We start from the raw sequence: 15224 nt of genomic DNA on the forward strand, positions 1-15224 counted from the left end.
ACTCCTATCGTCGCAAAGCATAGATGTGTAAAAGACTTGTAGACGTGCGACTGCAGAGCGTGCACGTTCGCTCGGTCGAAGATGGCGTTTCAGAAACTCGAACGCCTCTTCTGTTTTGAAATCGAAACGACGTTATTTGAATCTTCAATTTTAACAATAACGGTTTTATAAATTAAATAACGATATTCCATTCTTTTAATAAACTCTCTAAAAATTTACACTGCAATGAATTAGTCGGTGGTTATTGAAATAAATAAATTTGGTGTAGAATAAATTTTATTTTCTTTCACTAACCTGTGTTTTACAGTACACTTGTTTGCTTTTCCTTTCTCAGGTATAAAATTTGTTAAATATTTTTACATTTTTAAATATACAGACAAGTTTTCACTGTTTTATTTATATAGCACTCATATACATGAATTATTTTGAAATTTATTAACAAAAGCAATTTTCTAATAAAATCATAATAGTTTAGTGGAATTGCTTTTAAATTTTGATAGAAAATTTAGTTCTACATTCCTGCAACACGTGAAGCAATTAAATATTAATTAAAAAAAAAATGTGAAAAAAGCGGAAAAAAGCAAAAAAAGAGAAAAAAGAGGAGAGGAGGAGGAGGAGGAGGAGGAGGAGGAAGAAGGGGGAGCTGGAGAGGCCAAAAAAAAAACCCTGAGTCCCAGACAAAATTTTCGCTTTTCTGTTCAGCGTTGAAACTTTTTTATGTTTTTAAGTGTTCCCTCACACCAATTCCCAAAGCCAACACTCGAATGAAATGAAGTCCACGTTGAAATTTTCACAAAGAGAAAAAATTACTGGGACTTAGTTAAAATTTTTAACGTTGTCCCAATAAAATTTTCTCGTTATGAATTATTCAATTTTTAAAATAAAAATTAATAAATTGATAAGCTTTTTTGGGAGAAATATTGAAGCTCTGTTCATTTCTTGCAACATTGTTAAGATGAATCTTACATACAAAACGCTTAAAATGATTTTAAATAGTTTCATATTTTAGTTCGGAAATTAACATAACATATTAATTGTTATTTTATGATAATTTAATTATTTCGTTGTTCGTATATATTTTTAACTTCCTCTAGGGTAAGTTATTGTAATCGTCCAAAAATCGAAATTGAAAATTTTTACACTTCTCGAGATTTTGAAGGTTTCTGAATATTTTGGCATACCTCGAAAAAATGTATGTGTGTGTGTATGTATGTATGGATACAATTTTTCGTCCACGTTTTCGGGAGCACGGATCAACCGATTTGAATGGTTCAAAAGCATTCGATTCCTATTGATAGGGAGTTCCTACTGATTAGTTTTTGGCAAAGGCAGGTCCAGCCGTTTCGAAGATACGGACGAAAAAGTGCAGAAAATAGAAATCGAGTTTTTGAGAGACCGAAACATCCGATTTGAATGATCCAAAAAAAATTCAATTTGTAATGACAAGGAGAAGGGGTGATTAGTTTTTGGCAAAGGCAGGTCCAGCGGTTTCGGAGATACAGAGCTAAATGTGCAGAAAATGGCAGTTTTTGAGAGAACTAAGCGCCCGATTTGAATGATTCAAAAAACTTTCTGCTTGTTTTAACAAAATAATTGCTTTTGGAAAAAAAATTGTTTCAAAAAAATTTTTTTTGTATATTGAAAATAACTCAGATTTAATTTTAATTCTGACTGAAGTTCTAATACACTTTAAACAAATAATTTCAACTTTGCAATTTTGTTTATATAATTCTTATAAATATTAGACAATGCTACAGTATTTATAATAATCTATTTGAAAATATTTAATATTCCTTGAATATTTTGTTACGGTACGGGAAGTTCCAGCATTTTACCTTAAGGCACGATGCCATGCACCCCACTAGTTTTTTCTTTAAAATGACATCTATAAAAGTGAATCAAACTAAAATATCTGCCAATTTGGCTTGCTTATGTTCATTGATCATTTTTGACCACCAATTGGCATTCCCTTCACGGGTAAGTCATAGTATTTCGAAAAACGAAACGCAAATGAAATTGTTTATAAATATTCGCGTTTCAAAACCTTCTGTACATTTTGGCATATTTTAGAAAAAATAAATGTATGATTGTGTATTTGCGATTACATTTTTTTGTTGACGTTTTTGAGACAAATAGACCATTGAATGATTCAATTGTCGGGAAGATGTGCTGATTAGCTTTTGGTAAAGACAGTTTTACCCATTTCGGAATAGGGGGCAAAATGATAGAAAATAGCTATTAAAATTTTTAGAGGCTGATTCTCTATCCGATTGAAAAATTCAAAACATTTTATTTGTGCGACGAAATAAAGAATTGACTAAATTCTTGCGATGGAAGGGTCAACGTTTTTGGTGATCCAAAAAAGTGCCATTTGGTGGTCCAAAAAAGTGTCATTTGGTGGTCAAAAATGATCAATGTAGATTTGCACATCAAATTATTTTACAAAATTTTTAATAATCAGTACAATTTTTGTTTTCATTTTTAACTTCTCGATGTTTGTGTATGCGTATGTTTGGATGTAAGTAATATGTATGTATGCAATTAGGACAAATACTAATTTTCGTCCACGATTTCGAGAGCATGGATCAACCGATTTGCATAAATCAAGAACCATTCGATTCCTACTGATAGGGAGACGTGCTGATTAGTTTTTGGCAAAGGCATGTTCAGCCATTTCGAAGATGCGAGACAAAAAATGCCAAAAATAGAAATTCGGGTTTTGAGCGAACGCAGTGCCCGATTTGAATGATTTAAAAAACATTTTACTCATATTGACGAAATGAAAATTAGCCAATTTTTGGGAAGTCAGGTTCAGCGGTTGTGAAGATCCAGAAAAAAGTTATGCAAATAACACTTGGTGGTAAAAAATGATCATTGAACATACGCACATCAAATTATCAGGTACTTTTTAAGAATATTAATAATGAGTACAAATTTTGTTAACAATGCTTTGCAAAAAAACTCTAAGTTTTCAAACAAACTGCTTCTTCGGGAAGTTTGTAATAAGTCAGCCCTAGTTCTGATAATGATAACTTCTAATAATAAAGTAATGAAATATGGATGGATCAACAGTCGGATTACTTTCTACAAAAATACGACCTTACACATGGTGTAAGGTTCTGATTTCTATTTGCACTTTTTGCTTCGTATCTTCGAAACGGCTAGACCAGCCTTAGCAAAAACCTAATCAGAACGTCTTCGTATCAATTTTGAAGTATACCAAAAAGTTCAGAGGGCCTTGAAACGTCAAGATAAAAAAAAAATTTTGATTCTTTTGCAATTACTATAACTTACCCAAAGCAAAGTTAAAAAGTATATCTACATAATATAAAATAAATTGTTTAATTAAAAAAGTAAACTTTTGTCTATTAAAAAGGCCACTAGGCTCATGTACACACTTTTTTTTAAAAATGTGGTCTCAAACGATTCAGAAAGACTTGAAAAGTCGAATTTTTTTGTGAGAGCATATTAAATTAAAAATGATATTGTTTTAAAAAAAACTATAACTTATAGATTTCATAAAACTTGATGCATTACCAAAAAAAAACCCTTGTGATGGACTGTGTATGGAGTTAAAATCTTCAATCTTCAATTAATAAGATTTTATTTATGCAAATGAGATTTAGAAAGTGAATGATAGAAACTTCCTGCCAAACTAAATTCAAAAATGCAAGAATCTCCACCTCCTCCTTCTCCCTCCTCCTCCTCCTTTTTTCCCTTTTTTCCGCTTTTTTCACATTTTTTCCTTTTTTGGTGTTGTTTTTTTTGCATGTTGTAGTTTTTGGGTACGGCATGCATCTTGCACAATGTGTCTCCCTGCGTGTAACCTCTCGCACCATGAACCTCAGGTTGAACATCACTTCGTGCGTTTGTTTTAGGACCCACTGCGCCTGCCAACAGCCAGCCACCGCCACTGATCCATTTTTTCTGCTTCAGAGTTGGATTCAATCCGCTTCACCTTATGCCTCCAGAGTGATTTCACCGAGTATGCGGTCACTTAAACCACTCGGCTATTTGATATATTGATTACAAGAGTTATTTTTATATTATCATACTATATTAACAGTATGCCGTCCGGCGACACAACAGTGGTGCCGGGCGCGAACTAGCGCTCAACAGCGGGCGACACCACAGTGGTGTCATGAGCACAGTACCTTCGTTTGGCCATTGGCAAATATCTTTCATTCCTGTTGGTGTTTTAATTTAGATAACAAAAAGTTATATCCGTCAACATTAGTAAGACCTAAAAATTTGTAATTTTTCGATAATATCCAGAATGGGCGGGGACAAGCAAAGTTATAACGAATTAGCACTACCGGCGATAAGTGAATAAATTTTTGCAAGACGTGCGGACGGCAAAGTGTTAATATTGAATTTGAATAAAGCATATGTCTCATACCCATCTCTCTTATTCATCATCTGCCTCTACCCTTCTCTTTCCCCAGTTCTTCCTCTACCTTCGTCATCTCTCTCACTTATGTATCTCTCTTATAGTCAAGTGCGAACCTTGTGTTTTTCAGAAATATACTAAGTGTCAAGGTCGAAATGCGCCACCTGAATTTAATATTTTGAACTAATATTTGATAATTATGAAAAACTATACATTCGATTTTTCTAGCATCTTCGGGATTTGAACCGAGAAACACTGAGCAACCGTACCTTATCTTATATATATATATATATATATATATATATATATATATATATATATATATATAAGATAAGAAAGAGTAGGAGGATAGTTTTTAATAAATTCATATTTTCGCCTGGTTGGCAGTAAACCAAACCTACTTTGGTGTAATTTAAAAATTTCACAACTTTTACTATTTTTTCCATTTTTTCAAGAGCAGCCAAAATTGGCCAAAATCGTGACTTTTAAATGCAATTTCAAGACCCTTAATGAATGAAATTGATAATTTTAAATTTTAATGAATGCATTATGTAGACTAAAATACAATCATTTTACCAAACCAAAAATTACAAATTTATCATCGTCTTCATAGTTAAAATGAGCTTCAAAGTTGGCAATTTTTCAAACTTCAAGTGGGCAGAAATTTTTTTTTTCCCAAAAACTAATTTCATATTCGTAATCAGCGCCTCGAAAACTATCAGAATCGATCAAAACATTTTGAAAATCGCGAAAAAAATGTTCATTTCATTAATAAAATTTTGAATTTGCAACCAATGATTTTGATTTTTCGCAGCGGTGTGTGGATTTATCCAAAGAAGGATAGCATTTTTGAGATCAGCGTCCCACAATCTTTCGGATTCAGTCAAAACAATTCGAAAATTGCGAAAACAACTCCATTTTTTTACGACGTTGGAACCAAAGTTTTCGATGTTTTGCAGTGATACACGCACTGAAAGCTCATCAAGCAGGATAATTTTGTCCTTTTCATCAAAAAGACTTTGTCCAATTAGTTGTTGATTATATTTTCCCTCTACTATAGGGGAGACCCAGGTTGTAACGTTCCTTTTAAGGCATTCTTATAAGTCATAAGCACATGTAATAAGATTTAAAATTTATTCTAATTGTAAGGATATATACATCTAAAATAGGATCATTTCCAAAGTTTAAAAAATGCGTGGATAGTAATCCACGGATTCAACTTCAAATAAGTTTGTAGAATACATCATTTATTATAATCGAATAATTTTATATTATTTTCAAATTGAGTAGAATGTGTTTAAAAAAAATCATGAATAGCAGTCTATGTTTTTAATATGGTTTAGTAATTATAAATCTAAATTTTATCTATTTTTTCTAATATGGATAAATTGAAATGCCTAGAACAAAATTTTCAAGTTGTTTGATAAAATGTACACAGGCACACATTCGCATTCCAGTTAAAAATTATACGAAATTTTAGTATCCAAATATATATAGTAGTTTGCACTAAATTTTAGTAAATATTATCTAGTTTTCACTAATGTAAATAAATTAAATAGTCTGAAAAAAAATTGAAAGTTATTTGAAGAAAAGTAAAAAAAGTCCCTAAAAAATCTACATATTACGTTTAAATTTGCGGTTCAACTGAAAATTATTCAGAATTTTGATATGCAATTATATAAAACAATTATGCCCATAATTATGAAAGTGGTCTAAGTCATATATTTCTTGTTTTAAGATTTTTAATGAATTGCAAAATAAAAAATATTTTTACATTATGCGACATTTTAATTTTTAATTTTATTAGTCTTAATTAATGGAAATTTATTATGAATATGAAATTTTGTGTGAATTTCATACGATAATATTGTTTTTAAAGTTTGAATTGACTTAGACCGTTTTCAAAATTAACTGAATGTCCTATAAATGACTTAAAGCAATAAAGAACTTTGAGTTCGAAATAATTCGTAATCATTTATTAATTATTTTTAAACGGTAATCCATTTTTATCATTATTTCGAGTATTTAAGATTCTTAAAATGTTCCTGAAAAACCGGAGGGATGTACGGTAGTAAACTCATAATATCTTTATGTTTTTCTTCCGATACTGGTCTAATGCTGGTGTATAATGGAAGTAATTTCCGTATATTTTTGGTCTTCGTCTTTTAGGTGAAAGATCCAAAACGTGAAATGTAGAATCATCTAAAGAAGTTTTATAAAACATTTTATAAAGTTCATATTTCAAGAATCTCATTCATTGAATTTGTAGCCAAGAGACAGATTCGCTCGCGGTATTTTTTACTCTTCTTGTTATTGTATTCTATTTAAATTATGTAAATATGTTTTATTGATGGACGTTTTATTGATATGTGGACGAAAAGTTTAACTTTTTTTTGAAATTATAAAGAAAGGGCTCGGCAGGTCGTCTCACAAAACTGACAAACGATAGTCCTCATTGAGATACATCAAATGGCTTTTAAATTTCTGAAATCGGTTCAGGCGTTTTTGAGAAAATGTCGATCAAAATCTAATTTTGACAAATGCCAAAAAAACGATACTAATTTTTGCAAACTTTGAAGAACTTTTAAAATTAAACGGCTTGTCGTAGGGCCGTAATATTTCAGTACAATCTACAAGACTATGGTATCTACCGTCAAAAAAATAATAATAAAAATCGTCGAATTTTTTTTTTTAACACTTTATTACAAGAAAACGGCTCGGCCGATTTTTACCAAGAACTAACCAGCACGATTCCCAATTAATATCTTTCGGACGGTTTTTGAATTTTCAAAATCGATTCAGAATTGCGGGCTAAAACGTGGACGAATAATTTTCCACTTTTTTGCAATTTACAAAAAAACGGTCCGGCCGATCGTCGCACAAAACTCAGAAACGCTAGTCCTCATCATCGAGATACATCGATCGGCTTTTAAATTTTTAAAATCGGACCATTCGTGTTGGAGAAAACGTCGATTTACGGCAAATAATCTGTTCACATACACACATACTTTTTTCAAATTTAGTCTCATTCGATTCAGAATGGCTTGAAACGAGCAAACATAAAATTAGCGAATCAGATTTTTAATGAAAATATAAACTTCTTCGGGAAGTTAAAAATTAATCAAAATATGCAAAAGTTTTTCAAATTGATTAAAATTTGTTTGATAAAATCCGTGAATAGTCCATGGATTCAATATTTTACTGTTAGCTCACTAAAATCATTATTCTGCTTTTGAATGATATTTTAAAGTATTCAAATATTTAAAAAATTGTTGGTAATTTAATTCTGTGCAAATTTCTTAAATATTTCATTAAAATTAGACAAACAAATTAATTTGCTAATTAATTTAATTGAAAATGGCACTTATGATTCAAAAGAAAAGAAAAAACATTACTTATAAAGAGCTTATACTTATAATGTATTTTGGCCCATTTATGATGTAAATATTGAATTATTATTAACAACTGCACTTTTAACCCTCCGTCGGTCGGATATTTTTTCACCTTCGAACGGTCGGAAAGGTCTGGCTGGACTACCATTCATTTTACATGCATTTATATGGGATAAATGAGTTTTTGGTGTCTTATGTATTAACGATTATTAGTAGTAAATATTTATAGTTTTGATTTTTTTCTTTTTCTTACCGTCTTTTGCATGTGTTGAGCTTGCTTATAATAAAGATATATTACATATTATATTATATAAAAAAAAATCAAGAAATATAAACAAATCGTTGCTTTTTTTGTTAATTTTTCTGTTTTATATCAATGAAAAACAATGTTTTTTCGGCGCCTTTGAAATGAATGTGAAATTCAAATGAAAACGAAATGATGTGCGTCGCCTTTGAAATGAGCTGTAAAACTCAAAGTGAAAATATAATTTCACTACAGGTTTGCCAAAAAAAAATTCGAACGCAGTACGAGTAGAAAAATTTTTGATAATGTGTGCATTACTCATCCGATTTTCAGTATTTGCGATTACCAATAAGTTTGGTAGATTTTCAAGGAACTCTCGTCATGAAAATACATAGCAAAGCATTCATGTTACAACACATAGAAAAGAATATATACAACCATAGATAAACAAGTATACAACACAGTTTGAATAGAAAATACCATGAAAACAGACAAAATACTGGTCTACAATAATGGTTGAATGCATCATTATTTTGTATACACAAAATATAAATATAAAAGACATAATATTTATAACAGAAAGAACTACAGTTTCTATTAACAATGATAGCGACTACGATTAAAAGTGTCTTAATAACTTCGTAACTTAACTTCCATATTACTATGGTAAATATAGTGACTACTTATTTATTTATTTCTATCGTTATAAAATAATATACAGTAACAATATAAAATATAAAAAGCAAATAAAGTTTTAGGTATAATTTCAAAACAAAAAAACATTGTATATAAATATATAACCACAATAATTATATACATAAATATATGAATATAAAATACATAAATGTATATATCTAATTTTATTTTTTAAATAAGTATTACCTTTATATACAATATGTTTCGATGCGCGCCAAGCGCAATGTGCACTGGTTTGCCATTGAGAGACGCTACTTACACGAATATTCTACGGGTTCCGCGTGTACTACCTTCGGTTTTTTCAACTTTTTATAAAAAGTTCCACTTCGATTTAAATATAATTTTGGATAATAAAAGTAAAATATACAGGCTTTAAAATGATGCCATTTAGAAAGTAGTCAAATTAACCGTACTGGTCGAAAATTTTAAATCAAAACTTATTTTCAACTTTTCATCCAGTAAATGACAATTTTTTAACATTATTCATTATAAATAATATACACAAGATCAGTACAAATAGAATGACGTAAACAGTTTTTCGATATCTCTCATATTTCCGACAAAAAGTGAGTTTGAAAAAAGGGGCCACTTTCACATGTTTTCACTGATATCTCGGCCAAATGATGAGCTACGGATTTGAAATTTGGTATATCGAATTTTCTCGAAAATACCTATAAAATGGCATCAAAATAATTTAAATACCAAGGTGGGGCCAATTCTGTATGGAAACACGCCCATACCCTTTCAAGTCGATAGGATTACTAGAAGTATTTTTTTTTTAAATTGAAGTCGAAAAAAGTCTGGCCAGACCACGCCGACCGACGGAGGGTTAATAAATATTATTAACACGACAATTAATACACGAATATTTGTTTTCAAAAAAACACACCTTTTGTTTGAACAATGAAAAAAAGTATTTTTCTCTTTTGAAATATTTCTGATTTTGAGCAGTTTTGAAAAGGTAAGAAAAAATGAACTAAATCTGACCTGTTCTACTTGATTATTCTAAAGATATCATCTATCCACAGATTTTTTCATTAAGTTTATGTGGTTTTGCTTTCAAATAAAATATTCATTAATTAACTATTTTAAAATATACATTTGAAAATAAACATGTCACAACAAACATTTTTAATCTGAGATAAACTGTCAATTTTGATGTTTGAAGTTTGACATTTGACGTTTAACCTTAAAAGTAATATAATTCAATTTTAACAAATTCATGTATTAAAAATTGTTTTGGACCTGAATCAATATCACAATGCGTTGGAAATGTATTTAACAAATATTTGTTTAGAATTATGCCCAACAGTTTGCCAAAATATTAAATATATAAAATAAATATAAAGTAAAATTAAAATATAAAATATTATTTTGTACTTATCTAAATCATATTTTCACACAAAACACACTTCAACTTAAATTCTATTTAAATTTATGATATGAATAATTGTTATTATAATAAAGTCACTTGTTCAACCAAGTATTAAGTTATTATGTCTAGGACCAAGTACTAGACAGCACAGACTGTTGATATATTTCAAAAATATTCACAACAAAAATTAAACATAGAGCGCAGAATATATATTTATATAGACTGGTAACACAGTTTTTAGTGTCAACCTTTTAGCAGTAGTTTAGTTTAGCATAGTTTTCTTTCTATTTTTATTATCTGAATTGTTTGTATCAATTACAAGAAGCAATGAAGTTAATTAAGAGAACAACATTTGTAAATTTCAATACGCCATAAATTTATTTCATCATAATTATACAAATTATATAAAAATAATAATTACTAATTATATAAAATATACAAAATATTTCGAACATCCCTCTCGTCATGGATGCAAAACATGTAAAATTGTCTATGATAAAAAAATTATTTAAATAAATTCGCAATAATAACAAAAAATTCATGATTGAATAAATAAAAGTAATAAATTGATACATGCATAAGGTAAGGGGCCCAGTTTCTGACCTTTTTAGAGTGACGGTGGAGGTTAAACTAAAATAATTAATATAAAACTTAACTTAATGAAGAAAATTATAATTTTATCTATTAGTTTAGGATTTTTAAAATAAAGTAATGTGCATAAAAAAATTATTTGAACTAAATTTATATTTTAAATTGACGTTTTAAAAATTGACATTAAGAGCTCCAGTTTCTGACCCTCAGAATTCTTCGTGTGGCAGTTTCTGACCCTGACCGTAGCCCAATTTCTGACCCTCAAATTTAATCATGATTAGGTTATGAAGTGCTTAACTGCTTACTAATTTTAAATAAACTGAAATTATTATTAAAATAAATAAATTAAATATTTATTCTAAAAATATACAGTTTGTTAAAATTTAACGTATAAATAGTTCAAGTCTTGTTATAACATATTACACAAACAAAAAAATTAAAATTAATTATTTAAATTACTTGGACTTTTTTTTTATTTTAAGAGCTTTTTGTTTCTTTTTTTCTTCAAGTTTTTCTTTTTTAATTATTTTTTCTGCCTCCTTGATGGCTTTATTTTTGGACCTTTCAGCTTTTTTCAATTCTTTTTCTTCTTCTAATTTTCATTTAATTAATTGTAATTGTATAATTGTATAATAATAAAAATATTAGTAAACTAAAACAGTCATAATTTAAGCGTTGATAAAACTGACATTTTTTTATTAATAATTTTATCACTTAAAAGATGTATTTACAAGATTTAAATACAATCTTTCATTTATACCAATGAATATTAAATGTAAATTTATCACTTTACTACGAAAAATAGTAAAAAAAATATAAGATAACAATAAATATTATTATTTTTACATTTAATGAACAAGTGACTAAAAACATGTGACACATAACCTAGCTTTTAGAAGGTTAGAATTGCAGGGTCAACAACTGTGACATACACTTAAAATTGAGCCTAGTTATTGACCCTCAAATTTCAGTAATAAAACTAAATTTAATATGTTTTATAAATATTTTAAAATAAATTTTAATTAATTATTGACTTATTTGTATATTTTTAGTTAGATTTTCGTACTTACATCATAATTAGTGCACGAACTCAATTGTCGTAGCTCCTTAAGGTGCGTCCACACCTAACGAACGAACACGAACGAACATAAAAGAACGTACCAGAACGAACGGCAACAGCATAGTGTGGACGCCATGACGATCACGAACGAACATAAACAAACATGGCGAGCAATGTTCCGCAACTTGTCGGTACATCAAAAAGAATTGTTCGTTCATGTTTGAACTCGTGTGTGCAGTGTGGACGTCTCAACGAACGCAAACGAACATTTTTGTTTTAATAATTTTAATAATTTAATAATAATGTTAATAATTTTAATGTTTTAAAATTTTAATAATATTTACTTTTAATTATTGTGTACAGTTTGAAAATTTTGAATAAATTATGGAATGGTCAAATGACGTAATTTTATCATTCATAAATGAAATAGAAAAGTTTCCTATAATATGGGAGACTAAAGACCCTTTTTATAAAATTATTAGAAAAAAAACGATGCTTGGGAAAGTGTAGGCAAAACGTTTGGGATGTCAGAAGCTGCAGTAAAGAAGAAATTGCAGTCATAGATAAAAGAAGAGTATGATTGCAGTCTTTACAAGTAAATATTAAACTTGTTATCATACATAGACATTCAACATATATGTTGAGGATGAGAGTATGAAAATTGAGTATAGTTAGCTCAAGCCTGGAATGTTCAGCTTGCTCCGAATATGAATGCTGAGGAAAGAAAACGACTCAAAATATAAATATTAAATACAAAAACTGAGTGAAATTAATTGAATAATTTATTTACAGTATATTTACAAAATATACACGAACAAAAATCACACAAAAACCAGTGAAAATGCCGTATGATTAAAGCTTACATCCATATCAATAATAAAACTGACGTTTCACGGAACATCTACGAACAACGAAAATTCAAGCGCTCACTGCTTTTAAGCGCTTGTTCAAGTTCGTTTGGAATTTTTCGCGTTCGTTCGTGTTCCTGTTCGTTCTTCTTTGTATTTTCTTGTTCGACATGTTCGTTCGTGTTCGTTCGTTAGGTGTGGACGCACCTTTACATAAACTGTTTAGACTAAAGCTAAAAAATGGCTTCCACAGTCACTTTTGATTTAAAAATTTTTTTTTATTTAGTTAATATTTTTTATATTTTTTTAATTGACATTAATGAGGCATAGAATAAATTACTGTCAATTAAGAAAAAATTTATTTTCACATTAAATGTATAGTTTTTTAATTAATTCCAAAAAAAGTTGAAAAGGTCAGAAACTGGGCCAGGGTCAATAACTGGGTCTTTTACCTTATATAAACATTTACATTATTTGATTTTTTTTGCATAATTCACTTCTTCAAGTGTTTTATTACAAAAAGTTGTTTTTACAAAAGTTTGTGTCTGATAATGGCACTTTCGAAACGTCGTGCATAACATTTTCTCAAATTTTTCATATTGTATATATATTTATATGCTTGTATCAATTTCATCGTCCAATACACACTTCCGATGTCTATTCTTGTCTTTTTCTGACGGAACTTCCGGGTTTCCGGGGTGTCAGGCGCACCTTGAATCGTTCGGCTCGTTTCAGGATGATGTCGGCTTAAAGCCTATAGAAAGTCCTTTTCGGTTAAATCGCTGTGGACGCGGAAATTACGAAGGATCGTCGACAGGATTATCTTCAGTTTTAACATTGCGTATTTGCGACCTGGAGGAAAAGAAAATATACGGTTAGGCTAAGTTTTGGAGTATACCAAGTTGTTGTAGTATGTTGTGGTGTTAGACAATGTTGAATTTGAATTTAATTTTGGGCAAGTTTTTCGAATGTTCCATTTATTTTGCACAAATGGTTTAAAAGTTACGCGGACATACAAAACACTCACACATATCCATTTTTTCTGAGGAATGCCAAAATGTTCAGAAACCTTCAAGAGGTCGAGAAATGCAAAAAAAATCATTTTCGATTTTCGGCCCATTACTATAACCACCATACGGGAAGTTAATAAATTGAATAACAATTTGTGTTGATTCATTATTTTAAAACACATTGCAATTGTCGCATGCACCAAAGCACCCATTTTGCGATACAAATGCAGATGATCGATGACTTGTGTAGAATAAAAAATATAGGAAATTTAACTGAAGAACATAAAAGAGCATAGGAGTAGATACAATTACAGTTATATGCTGCACATTTTTATGAATATCATACAAAGTTTTACTGGAATCCATATAACTTCTATTTGTCATGTAATATAATATATAACTAACCAAATATGCCTTATCCAGCTTTCTCAAGTGCCGTTCATTACGAATTAAACAGTGACATAGCTCTGCAGTCAAATTACTTAAAAATGTAGAAGTTGCTTAGAAGCTAAAGCGTACAGAAATTTCTCTAGTTGATACTGTACGAGGATTTATTTGTGTAGCACAAATGCGAAATTAATTTGCCGAAATCATTTATACACACTGTCATTAAGTTGCTTGACTTTGCATATGCTTAACCGTTCCAGATTCTCGGCGAACGTTCGGCTGCTCCCTTCTTTGCATGTAGTAGACGGGGGCAACTAATTTCTCATATGAAGGTAAATCAGTATTTGTCGAAAACATTTTTCCCAATTTTTTTTAGAAATATGTATATGTTTAGTATAGACATCAGAAATGTTTTTGTAGAATAACTTTTTTAAACTGCTACTAATAAATAATGAAATTTTTCAGCTCTGCAATTGAAGAGTAATTATGATCTTATGGAAATAATATATATATATATATATATATATATATATATATATATATATATATATATATATATATACCTTGAATGCGATGCATGCGAAAAGTCAACACGAGATTTGGATATAAAATTTATAATATAGTTTTTCAATATCTTTAAAGAAATATATATTTTCTTTGCACCGTCTACTAATCTTTGGACAATACTTTTAAAATACGTTAAAAATTTAACTTTGAAATCTGATACACGATGTGAAATACATAGAATTCGGCTCTTACACTATTATTTAAGAGAAGTTTATGAAGCAATGTTAGAAAATTAAATTTAAAAAATCCAACATGAAATTATATATATATATATATATATATATATATATACCTTGAATGCGATGCATGCGAAAAGTCAACACGAGATTTGGATATAAAATTTATAATATAGTTTTTCAATATCTTTAAAGAAATATATATTTTCTTTGCACCGTCTACTAATCTTTGGACAATACTTTTAAAATACGTTAAAAATTTAACTTTGAAATCTGATACACGATGTGAAATACATAGAATTCGGCTCTTACACTATTATTTAAGAGAAGTTTATGAAGCAATGTTAGAAAATTAAATTTAAAAAATCCAACATGAAATTATATTCAAGAACTGTTTTTGCTTAGAATTATTTTTGCTCTCTTGCTTGGTATGATTTGCTCAATAAAACGAATTGCACCACAACAATCTGCAAAATAAATAAGTAAAA

This window comes from Ctenocephalides felis, unplaced genomic scaffold, assembly GCF_003426905.1.
Source record: "Ctenocephalides felis isolate EL2017-DRISC unplaced genomic scaffold, ASM342690v1 CF-g0.4_SCAFFOLD_01604, whole genome shotgun sequence".
NCBI lineage: Eukaryota > Metazoa > Arthropoda > Insecta > Siphonaptera > Pulicidae > Ctenocephalides > Ctenocephalides felis.